This window comes from Rutidosis leptorrhynchoides, chromosome 2, assembly GCF_046630445.1.
Source record: "Rutidosis leptorrhynchoides isolate AG116_Rl617_1_P2 chromosome 2, CSIRO_AGI_Rlap_v1, whole genome shotgun sequence".
NCBI lineage: Eukaryota > Viridiplantae > Streptophyta > Magnoliopsida > Asterales > Asteraceae > Rutidosis > Rutidosis leptorrhynchoides.
The window spans coordinates 588,455,034-588,467,247 of NC_092334.1; the positions used below are offsets into that span (position 1 = coordinate 588,455,034).

Consider the following 12,214-nt stretch of genomic DNA (forward strand, 5'->3'; position numbering starts at 1 on the left):
CTCGTAACACTGTCTGTATAATATCGTTAATTGATACATCATTTTAAGATTCAAGATTGTTTGCGGAAGAGTCCCCGTGCAACGCACGGGCTGACTAATAAACGTGTAAGACATTTGCAAACCTCGGTAAAAATGTCGACTTGGCAACGTGACGTGGCATTGCTTGCTAGTTTGTCATTCTTTTGTTATCTATCTATTACATTCTTTGAAATTGCCAAATAGATGACATCATTGAATAATTTTAACTATACCTTAAAAATAATCTAGGGACAGGTGGCACATTATAGAACTTACTTGATGACATCATTCACTTAATTATTATTAACTTTAACTTATTAATAAAATGCGGAGTATAATAACATTCAGGTACGGAAGTACAAATACAAAATACGGAGTATATTAAACTCTTAAATCCAATTGAATGCAGCTTTTTTTTTCTTCCTTGAAACCCTAAAAGAGTGCACGCCACTGCCCAAATTCAAATCTGAGTCTGCACGCCTCTTTCTTTAATCAAGAAAAGTACAGAGTAAATTTGAATTTTAAGTTTATGATACATGGGAGATGTGCTTTGATTACTGAATTCATCATCTAGAACTCCCTTCCATAACCATCATATCTTCTTCTCTCATTACCATCAAGCTTCTATCATTCAAGGTAAATGATCTTTATCCTATTAACCATCTCTTTAAAGCTTTGTAAATTATTAAATGAATGCTAATGCTAATGATGACTTTTTTTTTAACGATTATGAAGATTGTAGCAGCCAAGAAACATTATGTATTCATACTCGTGAGCAAGTTTAAAGAAGGTAAATTTTTTTTTTTTTACTGAAACACCTAATGCACACTATGTGTTTGTTGAAACACCCAAATGAAATAATTATTAAGATGGTGTAAATATGTATGTTAGGAATCAATTTGTAGGGTAAGAATGTCCATGAGTGCTTGATTTTATCTTTGAAACTGAATTTGAACATCCCTTTCCATGGTTTGAACAGTGCAGTTGTTGGTTCTTAATTTCTTATAAAGCTTTCTAAGCATATTAGTAGGTTCTTTCTATTTGAGTGCATTAGTGTTCTTTTGTTTTAATGCAGTTGCTTAACAAAGGTTAAAAAGGCTTAAATGAAGCTGTGATGAACATTCAATATGTTAAGATGTTTGCACGATTCTAAGATGAAGTTTCATATTCCTTTTATTTGGATTCTTGCAAGTTTAGAAAGTTCAAGATAAGTAGTCAATAAGAAAATGCATGAAAGGTGTTCAGTGAAATCTCTCAGAGAAACGAACTTTTAAGGTACAAATTATGTTACACCTTTCATTTTAAATAGAAATTGACATGTTTAGCTTATATGGATATGCAGCTGTAAAATCTTTGATAAAGATAAAATAATTTTAAATTGAGGAAAATTGCTTTTGCTATAAAGATTAAAATGAATGAATGATTTGTTCTTTTTTTTTTTTTTTTTTTTGTATTTTGCAGTTAGTTTAGAATAAGTTTGGAAGAAGATATGCTAGGTGAAATTCTATGTTTTAGTGAAGGTTACACAAGGTATACTCTCAATACAGGTACTACTAAAATTTGTTTGTATTTTCACATTTCTATGCTTTACTTTATCGATCTGTTATTTTCGCATTCCTATATTTTCAACAATGCTACCAAGCTTAGATAATCTTTATAGATAAGTATAGAACTATAAATCTAGACTTAATTTCTTTCGTTTCTTATTGTACGTAGAGGAGACCAAAAATACACCTCACCAAAATTGTGGCCAGTAATAGGGCCAAACAGAGCACCCTACAAGATGTCCTTGCTATCTGTTCTCCAGGAACATGGTCAAACCCTATTAGATTTTGTTTTGTTTTTATGTGTTTTTGTAAGGTTGATCAACGAGCTAAATTTGTTTAAAAATTCTTGAAGAAATAGCTTGAGTTTGTAGCAAAGCATTCAAGAATCTTGGTAAAATGAAAAATCACAGTTTCAAACATGTTTTTTTAGAAGTGGGAGAGTGGGTAAATGGGTCAAAACAACTTTTGATGAGTAAAATGAACACATTTTGTTGCTATAAATGTTGAATGTGCTAATTATTATAGGGAAAATATTATTATTACTGTAATACGTAATACCAAAGTTTATGTTATTCAATTAGGTTGGCAATGGGGCTTTGTCTTTACTTTAGTATGCTGTATGCTATATTTGTTTGCAGATATTTTTCGTTGAGGGTAGGTTTGTCTTTGGACCGGATGTAAGATCACTGGTGTTGACCATATTCCTTGTGGTAGGTCCTGTTTCAGTTTTTTGTGTTTTCATTGCTAGAAACTCATGTATGACTTTGAAGATAACTAGGGAATATCAGTTATGGTTGTGGCTATTCTATTTACAATACATGTAAGCTCCTCTCATCTGTTACTAAATAGTATAATAATCCTTTTTTGTATTAAGAAAATGAGTTTTCTTTTGAAGTTCACAACTATATGCGACGTGTTATCTTATATCTTGAGATAAGTTTCATTGCAAAAGCAGTTGTAGAACTTATTATGAAATCGTTTGTTTGTTACTTGTGAATGGTTCTCCTATATTGAGCTGGCTAGCACACTATCTGGAATTGTGTAAATAGTATTAAACTAGCATATTTGTTGCTTTTTAATCGATATAGATATAGATATACATACTTGTATTATGGATCTTGATTCATACTGTTTGTTAACCCATTAGGGTTAATATATCAACATACAGTTATTCATGGTTAGAACTGACCCGAACCAACCCTAACCAACTACTAAACAATCAATAAAATTAGGACCAAGGAACTTTGAATATCAACATACAGTTATTCAACTTGATAATTTTGTTACTGTATCCATTATATTCTTCTATAATGATCTCAATTCTAATCAAAGTCTCCGGAAGTAATGAATTGTTAAGATGATTTTCATTTTGTTTGTTAACGTTTTGTATTTCAAGACTATGCTTTTGGATTAGAGTTTTTTATTGTCGTTCTTTCGAGTATTCGGTTAAACATTTTTTTTTTTTCTATTTCATAGAACTAAATGAATGAATTATGTTATTTCATCTACATGTTGATTATAAAACATATCGTTTATAATTTTTTTTTTTAAATCCCGTGATTTCACGGGTCTTTGCACTAGTTTAACACTAATTAACACTAATACCAATAATCCATTCGTCCTCGTCCCATAATAATAAGTTCCATGTTTTAATTTTTCAAAGTCAATACTTTTTAACTTTGACTTCAAATATCTTTAGGGTTAAAGCTATAAATAGGTTATATACTTTCATTTTTGTTCAAATGTAGACTATATACTACGAAACATACCAATGTAGGCTATACACTTTCAAAAAGTGTACCCATGTCAACAAAAATGACTTGCTTCCGGCTAAATCGGTTAAAATGATTATATGAATTTTTTTTCTTTTAAATATGACATGGAAAAAAAAAAACCTGCAACTTGTTCTTCCATAAATAGGCTATATACTTTCATTTTTTTTTTTCACAATATAAGCTATATACTCCAAAATAATCTCAATGTAGGCTATATACTTTTAAAAAGTGTACTCATGACAACAAGTTGTCAATATGAAAACCGCTCTGTTCTTCATCGAATTGTGAAATCGTTGTGAACTTTGAATATTAATGTCAAGGCTATTGACATCATTTTTAAGTAATTTGAAGCTCCGATTAAATGATGATGTTGATACGATGATGATGATGTTTAGCAGGTTTCTAAGTTTTGTTGGTATACATCGATACACCTTTTAATAGCATATATTCTACATTGGTATTTTTCTGAGTATATAGCCTAAATTGAAACAAAAATGAAAGTATATAGCTTATTTATGACTTTAACCCAAATCTATATTTGTGATGTATAATAGTTGATGAAACTTGTAACAATAAAAAGTACATTTAAAACCTTATTCACTCATATAATTTTTATCAAATATTATATAACACAAACAAATACTTAAAGTCAAAGTTGTGAAATTAAGACTTTGAAAAGTCAAAATTGAACGCTTATTATGACGTGACCCATTTTTTGCTAGTTTGTTTACTCGAATATTTTTCTGTTTCTAAAAAATTGCATATTTACCGTCTAGATCAGTTTCTATGTGACAACGACATTTATCAAAGTCATCTTTTAACGCTCTGTTTTTATTTATATATTTATATTTATATTTATTTATATTTATAAAACAGTATATATTCATGGATAGTTCATACAATGTTTATTCCCCTTTTTTGAAATTTCCCGGGTATAGTAATATACTGATATTTCCGCTTTTTCATGTGTACCTTTTAGAAGTCATGAATAGCATTTATCAGGATGCAGTAATATAATTCAATCTTTTTCGCCGTAAAAAAATAAAAAAATAAAAAAATAAATCAGTTTTTATTACACTTTCATCTATACTGTACATAAAGAAAAGCAACAGTTTCAGAGTACATATGTCAGTGCCTTTTTATTTTTATTTTTATTTTACGGCGAAAATATTATTAATATATATAAATAAAGATCGTAAAGATCCGGTGTTACAAACAAGCGACAATGATTGAAATTGTAAGGGCTCGCTTTGGTCGTCCTACACATTGGACAAGAACAATGATTGATTGAGAGCGAACACATTAAAATTGAAATGATACAACAAACTAGTAACAACCAAACCTAAATCTAAACACAACATAAAACCGGGAACGTGTCCAGTGACGAGTGCACATACATTCAAGTGGGGTCAATTGAACCCATTAAAAAAGAAAATTTTTAAAAAAAATACTAATAAAAATGTATAAGACACCACTAAATTTGTAGATAGGACCCCATATATTTTTAAAATTAGTGGTTTTTATTGAAGTAGATAGCCATTTTTAAGAAAAAAAAAATTACAAAGTACCATTCAAATTGTATAGGACCCCATTGAATTTTGATTCTAGAATCGCCACTGAACGTGTCTAACGTCACAATCTCTACTACTAAGAAGCTGCACACTAAAAAGAACGTCGGACACTCCAGCAGCACCTAACCCGAGGCCTGCACTTCAAAGTAACCTCTCGTACACGAAGAACCCATAACACTCCTAATCAGAGGCCCACAAGCACGTCAAGTAAGATCAAACCCCGTTCGAGCGGATAAAAGGATCTCGAGAGAACTACTTCAAAATACATCAATTTACCAGGGTCAACAAGGTCGACACACGCCGGCAACGACATCGAGTCCACCTGAATAGACTCGACTACGGGAGAGGCATGAACTAACATTACAGCGCAACGGCAACCGAACAGTACAAGTTACAACACCAAACCAAAAGAAACCCGGCTATCATCGCCGTTTCAAAGAACCTTTACAAACCCGTTGATTCCGGTAATCGTAGGTCGCCGGTAGCCTCCAATGACCGCCAACAGCGTGGAAAGTAACAAGAGTTACCTTCTTGCCGCCGGTAGTCTCTAGAAGCCGCCAAACAACCGTCAAGCAACTAAAATAACCACCTACCATTGTAAACCTCCATCCGTAGCCGCGGAGGATCGACAGTGACTATGGCGGCACTAGGACCACCAAAATCCCCACACCCACCTCAGCAACCACTGAAGTGAGACGACCCGTCCTAATCCATCTGGACGAATACATTACATTTGGTTACATCGCGAGGTATTTGACCTCTATATGATACATTTTACAAACACTGCATTCGTTTTAAAAGACAAACTTTCATTACATCGAAAGTTGACAGACATGCATACCATTTCATAATATATCGAACTATCAATGACTTAATAATAATCTTGCTGAACTCAACGACTCGAATGCAACGTCTTTGGAAATATGCCATGAATGACTCCAAGTAATATCTCTAAAATGAGCAAATGCACAGCGGAAGATTTTTTTAATACCTGAGAATAAACATGCTTTAAAGTGTCAACCAAAAGGTTGGTGAATTCATTAGTTTATCATCAATATTCATTTCCATTATTTTTAATAGACCACAAGATTTCATATTTCCATTTCTCATAAACATCATGCATGCATATAGCCATCTGCATAAAAATCATTCATATGGATTGAACACCTGGTAACCGACATTAACCATAATACATAGAATATCCCCACAGACATCGACGTCTGTATAATAGTAATCTCGAAGTACTAAAGCCATCCGTAGACATGAATGGGGGTTGTTAGGCCCAATAGATCTATCTTTAGGATTCGCGTCAATTAGGGGCCATTTCCCTAATTCTTAGGTTACCAGACTTGAAGGGCGATATTCATTTCGATAATCCAACCATAGAATGTAATTTCGATTACTTGTGTCTATTTAGTAAAACATTTATAAAAGCAGCGCATGTATTCTCAGTCCCAAAAATATATATTGCAAAAGCATTTAAAAAGGGAGCAAATGAAACTCACAATACGATATTTTGTAGTAAAAATATGCATACGACAGAACTGAACAATGCAGGGTTGGCCTTGGATTCACGAACCTATATCAATTAAATATATTAACTCATAGAATCAAATAATTCTATCTATTATTTATATAATATTTATATATTATTGTTGTAATTATATATAAAATTTATACTAAATCTTAATTAAAGTATATATATTTTATATCTTAAATTATATGCTATCTATATTTATTTTGTATACTTTAAATAAATAATTTATAAAAATATTAATATAGTTTTATTAAGTATATTTTTATATGACTAACTTTTATTGTAATAACAATAATAATACAGTGGTAATAATAATAATAATGATACTAGTAGTAAAAATGATAATAATAATAATAATGTTAAAAATAATAATAATAATAATAATAATAATAATAATAATAATAATGATAATAATAATAATAGTGTTAATAATATTAATAATGATAATTTTTAATAAAGCTAGTAAATATAATAATAATAATAATAATAATAATAATAATAATAATAATAATAATAATGATAATACTAATTTTTAATAAAAATAATAATAATGATAAAAATAGTACTAATGATGTTAATACTAATAATAATAATAATAATACTAATAATAATAATAATAATACTTATAATGATAATAATAATAATAATAATAATAATAATAATAATAATAATAATAATAATAATAATAATAATAATGATAATAATAATGCTAATAGTGTTAAAAATGATACTTTTAATATTAATGATAATTTTAATAATAATGTTAACATATTAATAATAATACGTATTACTAATAATATTTATTAATAACAATAATATAGGTTGTGCCTTAATAACAAAAATTTGAAAAAAAATATTTATTAATAACAATAATATAGGTTGTGCCTTAATAACAAAAATTAGAAAAACAAAACGCTGTGGCCTAGATTAGAACCTGAGTCACCTCGTACGTAAATGAGAGTCTTTAACCTTTGAGCTATTTTGATTTTCTGATATATATTACAACACATATATTTAATACTTTTCGATAATAATTTTTATAAATATAAATATCATAATAATATTAATATCAGATATAGTAATATTTATACCTAAAAAGAAACCGTGTGGGGTTTATGCAGTTTGACAAAAAGAAGAAAAGAAACAGTTCGATTCTAAATCTCCATCAATTATCATCATCGATCGTTTCATCATCAACCATCATCGAATGTTAATCATCATCAATTTCTATCATCGTTAATCGTTATTATTATTATCAGATCATTGTCATCATCAAATCATCATCATCGTCGTTCAATTAACAACAGAAAACGAATCAGTTGTTGATGTTTTTGTTGGGTTTCGATGGGTGGCGGTTTGGGGTGGTAACAGTAGCAATATAAATCGAGCAGAAGTAGGCTGTGATGTGATTGCAAACAAAAATCCATCATAGCAGTAGCATCAATAAACAGAAATCATTATCTCGATGGTGTTTGGGTCTGGTTGAAACAGACAACAGAAACAGAAAGTATAACAGCAGGTTTTAATGGTTTGTGGGTTTCGTTTTGGACGGAAACATAAACATATTTACCCCGTAACAGTAACTGTAGCAGGTGGCTGATAATGCTAAAAACGAACATATATTTCATAGCATTATTCCTCAAGAAAGACAAGCTTTTAGTTGCAATTGTTCTATTTACAAGTGATATTCGTTTAAATAATAAAAGGTGAAGACAAAAGACAGATTCGACGAATTGAAGACGCAAACGACCAAAAAGCTCAAAAGTACAAAAGACAATCAAAGAGGTTCCAATTATTGATAAGAAACGTCTCGAAATTACAAGAGTACAAGATTCAAAACGCAAAGTACAAGATATTAAATTGTACGCAAGGACGTTCGAAAATCCGGAACCGGGACCAGAGTCAACTCTCAATGCTTGACGCAACGGACTAAAAATTACAAGGCAACTATGCACATAAATATAATATAATATTTAAATAATTCTTATAATTATTTATATATTATATAAATATATAAAAACCGTCGGCAAGAGAGACTCCAAAATGGGTGAGCTGTAATTTCAAACTCCGCGACTCGCGGAGTTTGAAGGCCAAAAGGGCCGCGAGTCGTGGAGCCCCAAGTTTTGAAACTCCCTATAAAGCCAACCGAATTCTGATCATTTTTATCATCCTTTTTTCCTTCTTCTCTCAATATATACGTAATATATATTTATAATTTATATTTTAATTTTAATTTTAAATCCTAATAATAAGGGTATGTTAGCGAATATTGTAAAGGTGTAAGTCGAAATTCTGTCCGTGTAACGCTACGCTATTTTTAATCATTGTAAGTTATGTTCAACCTTTTTATATTAATGTCTCGTAGCTAAGTTATTATTATGCTTATTTAATCCGAAGTAATCATGATGTTGGGCTAATTACTAAAATTGGGTAATTGGGCTTTGTACCATAATTGGGGTTTGGACAAAAGAACGACACTTGTGGAAATTAGACTATGGGCTATTAATGGGCTTTATATTTGTTTAACTAAATGATAGTTTGTTAATTTTAATATAAAGATTTACAATTGGACGTACCTATAAATAACCACATACACTCGATCGGACACGATGGGCTGGATATTTATATGTACGAATAATCGTTCATTTAACCGGATACGGGAATGGATTAATAGTATATGGAATTATTAAAACAGGGGTGAAATTATGTACAAGGACACTTGGCATAATTGATAACAAAGTATTAAAACCTTGGGTTACACGCAGTCGATAACCTGGTGTAATTATTAAACAAAGTATTAAAACCTTGTTACAGTTTAAGTCCCCAATTAGTTGGAATATTTGACTTCGGGTATAAGGATAATTTGACGAGGACACTCGCACTTTAAATTTATGACCGATGGACTGTTATGGACAAAAACCAGACGGACATATTAAATAATCCAGGACAAAGGACAATTAACCCATGGGCATACAACTAAAATCAACACGTCAAACATCATGATTACGGAAGTTTAAATAAGCATAATTCTTTTATTTCATATTTAATTTCCTTTATTTTATATTTAATTGCACTTCTAATTATCGCATTTTTTATTGTTATTGTATTTAATTGCATTTTTAATTATTGTACTTTTTAATTATCGCAAGTTTATTTTATCGCACTTTTATTATTCGCAATTTCATTATCGTTATTTACTTTATGCTTTAATTTAAGTCTTGTATTTATTTTTAATATTTTACATTTGGTTTTAACTGCGACTAAAGTTTTAAAATCGACAAACCGGTCATTAAACGGTAAAAACCCCCCTTTATAATAATAATATTACTTATATATATATTTGTATTTTTATAAAAGTAAACTAATATAGCGTTAAGCTTTGTTTAAAAAGATTCCCTGTGGAACGAACCGGACTTACTAAAAACTACACTACTGTACGATTAGGTACACTGCCTATAAGTGTTGTAGCAAGGTTTAAGTATATCCATTCTCTAAATAAATAAATATCTTGTGTAAAATTGTATCGTATTTAATAGTATTTCCTGCAAAAATTAATAGCTATTTCGTATACCCCGCTGCAAACACCAAGTATTTTTGGCGCCACTGCCGGGGAAATCTCTTAAACGCTGGAAGCGCAACGCTAATAGAAAAAAAAAATATTTTTAGTTTACTTTTATTAAATTTTGTTTTTATAAAAATACGTTTTAAATATTCAAAAATATAAAAAGAAAAACAAAAATTTATATATTTTTAAGAGTTTGTTAAAAGTTTTATAAGTTTCTTTATTTTTATTTTAGTTTATAAAAATATAAGTTTTATTTAAATATCTTTTATTTATATAAAAACAGAAAATAAAAAAATAATAATAAAAATGCGTCGAATTTTAAACCTGTCAGTTGAATTTTGGAACCCCGCGAGTCGCGGGGTTTGCTGCTTTGAATACCGCAAGTCGCGGAGACCGTCTGACACAGCTAACCAGAACCCTAATCAGGCATTAATTACGGAGTATTATTAATTATTATTAATTAATTTGTATTAGGGTTAAATATTTAATTAATTTAGTATTTAATTTAAGTTTTAATTAATTTGTATATTTAGTTTATTAAGTTTAATTAAATTGTAAAATTAATAGTTTTAATAAATAAATAATATAAAAATAATATTTTTATAAAAATTGTACTTTTTACAACGTTTTGTATATTTTTATATTTTGTCCCTTTTTAATTGTTTTAGCGTAATATTTGTATTTTTAGCTCATATTTAGTTTTAAACTTAGTTTTTGCCATAGTTATTTTTACTTCTAGATTTTTAGGCTTTGCCGTAGAATTCCTTAAGTGCTTTTTCTTTAGACTAAGATTTAAGTGCTTTAGAATTTTGCGACGCAGTTTTTAGATTTTAGTACCTTTTTAAGTTATTTCCATTTGGGATTTAGTTTTTCCTGTAAGCTTTAATATTTTTAGACGACTTTTACCTATGTATCAATTATCATTCCAATTAGTAATCTCAATTTGCGATTATAATTTTAAGTTAGTTGTAGTAATAAGGTTAGGTTAGTCAAGTGTTTTTAAGTTTTATAAGTTTCTTTTATTTTTCCGTCACCTTTTATTTTTCAACCATTTTTCTTTTTCGATCTTTTTCCGACGAGCTCTTTTTCTTTCTTATTTCTCGTTATTCTAGTTTTAGGACATAGATTTTTATTCTACTTCTTATCTAAATTTCTTAAAATTACGAAAATTTATTTTAAGTGGTTAAATTGATAGACATCAAAATTTTCTGGTTCGTAGTAATAGTTGGATTTGTACGTGGACCGGGTTATTGGAGCCAAACAGTCCTCAATTATATTGAGACCAAACGAATCCTGCCCCTCTGCTGCATCTTTTGGCTATTCGAAACGTGGGCAAAATCAGAAAAGTCTATTGATTGGATAACTTATTATAATTTTTCTTTCCTTTTTAAAACTAATAGGATATTCAGTGAATGCACCGAGCAAGACGTTCACCACCTTTTGTACGTTCACCACCTGTAACTAGATCAAGACATTTAGCAAATATTACTGCCGTTGATTTTTCTTTAGAATCGTCATCCAGTCGACCAAGTACTTCAGTTCAAATTTCCGATAATCCATTTTTTGAACCCGACCTCACAATTGAGAATCCGGAGAATATTCAGGAACGATTCGTAGATCCTGAACCATTAAATTTTCCTCCGGAACCACCAATCATTCAAACAGAGATTGTTGAGGAACGAACCATTAAATCAGAATCCTCTAGTGATTCCGATTCAACAAATTCAATTATGGAGAATCTGGAACCTTTAAGTATGGAAGACCGAATGAGAGCTAAACGCACTGGCCAAGGTCACGCAATTACTCATCCAGACATTAATGCGCCAGATTATGAAATCAAAGGACAAATTCTACACATGGTGACTAATCAATGCCAATTTAGTGGTGCGCCGAAGGAAGATCCAAATGAACATTTACGTACCTTTAATAGGATCTGCACACTATTTAAAATCCGAGAAGTTGAGGATGAACAGATATATCTCATGTTATTTCCCTGGACTTTAAAGGGAGAAGCCAAAGATTGGTTGGAATCGTTACCTGAAGGGGCGATCGATACATGGGATGTTTTAGTTGAAAAATTTCTTAAACAATTCTTTCCGGCATCTAAAGCCGTAAGACTTCAAGCAGAAATTGTTACGTTCACACAGAAACCAAATGAAACTCTATATGAGGCGTGGACAAGATATGGAAAGTTGTTAAGA

At 30.1% G+C, this 12,214-nt stretch overlaps 1 long non-coding RNA gene across 2 annotated transcripts; it reads left to right on the forward strand.

The window, feature by feature from the left end:
* Positions 1–455: 455 nt before the first annotated feature.
* LOC139893306 (uncharacterized) lies at positions 456–2,398 on the forward strand. 2 transcript variants are annotated; one of them, XR_011774468.1, is made up of 5 exons: positions 456–654; positions 754–808; positions 1,094–1,293; positions 1,480–1,565; positions 2,204–2,398. It is a non-coding gene; the product is annotated as an uncharacterized lncRNA (long non-coding RNA). The 2 variants fall into 2 exon arrangements; XR_011774469.1 differs by having other exon boundaries at positions 1,480–1,548.
* The last annotated feature ends 9,816 nt before the right edge of the window (positions 2,399–12,214 follow it).